Below are 5,000 nucleotides of genomic sequence, written 5' to 3' on the forward strand. Positions count from 1 at the left end.
ACGACAACAAATGCGTGTTACCAGAATGTAAATAAGAATCGACACTTACCTCGACAGTCCTATTGGAAGTGTTGATGAATAGGTTTATTCTTATAATTTTTTCAACACAAAAGAAACTGCCACTGATAAATATTTCGGGAAGTGATAAATGAAGTCTATCTTGGCTTTTGGTTCCAACATGGACACAGAAGAGCACTTTTAGTTCTGCTATACGAAATTCACGCACAACTCACTTTTAGTTCAGCAACACGAAATACACGCACAGAAAATCTTCTCCAATTATATAGACCAAAATAATCAAATTCCGATCACATGTATTATAATTTTTTTTTACAAATCTCAGTGTAATAACAAGAATATATAATACATTGTTTTCCAACATTTAATTTGTTTTTATTTTGAAATATCACTCAAACTACCGCTTCGTAATTTTTCCATCCAAGCAGACAAAACTACGTTTTGACAACGGAACTGTTAGATTTTAAAGCAAATATATGAAGAGTATAAAACGGACAGTAATGAGAAGACATTTTAGGTTGGAATATGAATCAATACAATTATAGAAATGCCGTACCTCAAAATTGAAAATAAAATTGAAATTAGTGAGACTACGGAGTACGGAACTTGATGCTGCCGTCGTGGTCTGTGGTTATTTTGCACACGAAACCACAAAGTTGTTATTATCATTATTATTTTTTCATGGCGTCTAATCATCTCATGAAAGGATGTAAGTTAACACTTCACATGTAATTTATATTTTATTATTAAATAAATCGAAATAAGTAATCATAAATAGTAACAAAATAAAATATAATGAAGGAAAACAAAACAACATTTATGAACATTCAAAATCGTTTATTCATACATTAGACCACTTACATAATAAATACTCTCTCTCTCTTTATATATATCTATACATATTCATATAAATACATTGGTCCCGAGAATACTTTTTCTATTGTTGTACAAGTGCTGAGTTCCATCCCCCAACCCCCATCTTTAGATAAATAAAATAGCTTCTATTATGTATATGCGTGTTCCCCTTCTACTTACATCTCAATTGTACTTATGTCTCTGCAAATTCTTGTAACCTGTACTTTCCTGAAGAGGGCTATAGCTATTATCCGAAATATAGAAGTTATATTTTCTTCTAAGTTTCTTTTATTCCGACTTTGGGTTCGTGATTATATATATATATATATATATATATATATATATATATATATATATATATAAATATATATATATATATATATATATATATATATATATATATATAATATTAATCTGCGTAATGCATGGTATTTTTTATTTCTATTCTTCTTGTTCAGTAGTCATTATACCAAGGTATTCAATGATATTTGATCAATACATTTGCGAAGGCCTTAATTATCGTACCTCTGACAACAGCGGTCACGTCGCAGGAGCGTTATAATTCCACTATTTTTGTTATTACAGTAAAATGTCATTAATAATAAAAAATAATACTGTTACTATTGTTATCAATAATAATTATATTAATAATAAGATAAAAACTTAGCAATAACCATGTTATTATATCACTGAATGATTTTTACTTTACAATTCCCATTTAAGTATTTAAAATGCCAAACGAACGGCATTTATACATGGATGGGGGTGGTGCGAGAGGTAAACACAAAGGCATGGGCTGGGGACTGGAGATGGTTAAAGAAAATGGAGAAAAATGGGAGAAAAGCCAGTTGTCGTTTGCGGACGACACTGCGATTGTAGCAGGATCAGAGGAGAGGTTAAGGAAGTTAATGACAGAGTTTGGGAAAGTGTGCGAAAGAAGGAAGTTGATGATAAATGTGGGTAAAAGTAAGGTGATGAGGTGTACAGGGGGAGAATATGGCAGCAAATTAGAAGTGAATATTAACGGAGAGTGACTGGAGGAAGTGGACAACATTAGATACTTGGGTGCGAATGTGGCGGGAAAGGGAGTGGAAATGGAGGTAGAATTTAGATTGAGAGAAGCAAGTAAATGCCTTGGAGGATTAAGAAGTGTAATGAGAAATAGGCATTTGGGAATGGATGCTAAGAGGAGATTGTATGAAGGAGTGGTTGTGCTGACAGCACTGTATGGGACAGAAACATGGAACATAAAAAAGTAAGAGTTTAAACATGTTTGGTAAAATGCCTGAGAAGTACGGGAGGGGTTATTAGGCTGGATAGAGTGAGAAACGAGGAGGTGAGGAGGAGAGAGGGGGTGGAAAAGGAGTTGGGAGATAGGGCTGATGAAATAATATTGGGATGGTTTGGACACATGGGAATAATGAGTGAAGAATGATTAGTAAATTAGGCGTGGAAGGCAGAAATGGAAGGTGTGAACATGAGGGGGCGACCAAGAATGAAATGGATGGGGTAAAAGGATATTGGCAAAGAGAAGAATGCCTGTTGAGGAAGAAAGGGAGAAGACAGAAGATAGGGGTGAGTGGAGAGTGGTTGTGTATGGATGATGCTGTGATGCAAGGGAGTGGGTGGGGGGATGAGGGAGTATATGTGAATGATATTTTGACGCAGCCTAAAGGGTTTTCTCCCCGTCTTCTCTATTTCTGCATGAGGGGACGGAGAGGGGGGGTTCGCCGATTTAATGAGGCGGCCTTGCTGTGGATGTGCTGTGTCTTGTGATGCTGCATCTGACCCAGGGCAGTGGGCGAGATGCAGGTAGGACCCGTCATTCAGGAGGAGCCAAGATAAGAGGGAGGGAGGGGTGGCGAATGGGAGTGGAGTATGTGGGGGATGGAATGGGTGGGAGTGGATTTGATGCCTTTGTTTTCGGCTACTTCCCTTGTAAGAGGGAAAATGGTAACACAACGGAAAAAAGTGAAAGATTAAAATCCACGGTACGAATTGAATTTACTCAATTTGAGTGGACGACGATTAACTGGCGTCCATCTTGGATTGGCAAATTACGGATTTCACAATTTCAATGGATTCACTTCAACGAAACCCCTTTGTGGTCACTTCAACCGAAAAAAATGACGATTTTCGACTGTGTTCATTAATTTCTTAATTTTAGGACACTTGTTCAAAATTATTTTGTGTTCACTGTGACACTTGCAACAACAACAACCTGAGGTATCATTCGAGGAAAAAAAAAATGGAGACTCCAAATGAGGTCCTTTTCGTACTATGAGCGTAAGACTCCCCGAAGACGACGAAGTCTCAAATGGGGAGGAGAACGACAGGGGAGAATCAAGTCTTTCAGCCATCACCAGGATCTTTCTTGTGGTTGTTGAAGTCTCTTCCTTAGGAAGGTGTGGCGAAGGCAGTTTTTAAAGGTGCAGAATCACTGAAAAATACGAAGTTGTTAAAACGTATTTGCAAAATGATAATATTAATAGTAGTAATAATAATAATAATAACAATAATGATAATAAGTACGTATGTGTAAAAACAATGTACACTACGTTCGATAAATACTGCCGTTCGTTTGGCATTTATTAAACAATAATGAAAATATCTAACGAATCTAATAAAATAACTAAACATATAAATATTCCACATCTAATAAATGGCAATACATATATATATATATAACCTAAAATAACAATAATCAAATAATATATATCCTAATCAGGCAACTCAGGTATAGCAACATCGTCGTCGTCGTCGTCGTCTTGACGCAGCAAGATAACGCTTCACCGAAAACAGTTTTGAAGAAATTTCAACCCAAAGGATTTAAGGAAAACGGTTAGGACTGTTACCCAATACGCCACTGTGCCACCCCCAACCTCAGTGACCTTAGGTCAGGTCAGGTCGCGTAAATCCCTATTACCTAGGTCAAGCCATTAGATTAGGGCAAGGATTTGCAACCTTTTCCCGTGACGTACCCCGAGTAGACCATCGACCCGTACCCTCATCAACCTGACACAGAAAACGGAATGGTAATGTATCAAGACCAATTAATTATGCAATGGTACCGCAATGGACATGATACGGTTCAAGTTGCAATGAATCTATTCATCAGTTAGTCACTAAAACCATAAACAATGTACATTGGTATTACGGATGCGGGAGTGAAACTTTAGTTACTTTGTTACCAACCAATATTTAACTTCAGTGTGAAGACTGTACCTGTCTTGTGCAAACAAGTTTCTCGTTTCTAAGAGCAGTATTAACAGAGGCATACTCGAAGGTCATGCTCCACATTAAGCCGTGTTTGATGTTTAGTTTTCATGTTCAACGGCGATGAAAATCCTTGCTCTCACACAAGTAAGTACGAGGGAAGATCAGCAATGAGTTCAGAGCAAGACCGTGTCTATGATCTAGGAGGAAGTACATCATGAATGGGTTTCTAATCAATTTTGAACCCAACGCGGTTCAGGGAAGTGATACGATCGTGTCATTTTCCCCTCTCTGCAGATTTCTATGTTGAAGTCATGTTTCACTTGTCGTCCATCTAAGGAGCCCTGTCAACCGTCCACAGAATCTCCGGGTTGAGAGGCCATGTATTAGGGCATGTTAATTCATTTCCCCACTGTTCATTTCCGTGCTCATTTATTATTGCCATTTCTATTTCATCTATTAACATATAAATCCATTTCATGCGAGGAAACGCAACTATATAAACACACACACACATATATATAGTTGGTAAGTCACTACCGCACTTGTCATGAGGATGCTGGAGTTCGTGTCCTTGGCAGTACCACATTTCAATTTCTGCATGTCGGCCTTGATGGCTTAAAATTAAAGTGCATTGTGGTTGTTAAAATGTATCTTTAACTACTGGGACCCATTCAGTGTTGTACAAATACATACAAACATACATACATCCACACATATATATATATATATATATATATATATATATATATATATATATATATATATACATTCTGCTTATTTCCCTATCCAATTAAGTTTCCTTTCCTTAACCGCCTCCACAATATCTATTCTTCTTCTTCATTATTTTACAGAACTTGTCCTCCTCGTGCGTAATGTTCTACGTTATCCCCATCACTGATCTCTCCATT

At 36.9% G+C, this 5,000-nt stretch overlaps 1 protein-coding gene across 1 annotated transcript in view; it reads right to left on the minus strand.

Moving 5' to 3' along the window:
• Nucleotides 1-1,317: 1,317 nt before the first annotated feature.
• The window catches only part of LOC143035256 (growth arrest-specific protein 1-like), a 49,121-nt gene continuing 45,438 nt past the window's right edge, over nucleotides 1,318-5,000 (minus strand). The window contains exon 6 of the mRNA XM_076202075.1: nucleotides 1,318-3,313. The gene's annotated coding sequence lies outside the window, so the exon portion shown is untranslated. The remainder of the gene's footprint in view (nucleotides 3,314-5,000) is intronic.

Source organism: Oratosquilla oratoria, chromosome 18 (genome assembly GCF_046742065.1).
Source record: "Oratosquilla oratoria isolate Oo_2021 chromosome 18, ASM4674206v1, whole genome shotgun sequence".
NCBI lineage: Eukaryota > Metazoa > Arthropoda > Malacostraca > Stomatopoda > Squillidae > Oratosquilla > Oratosquilla oratoria.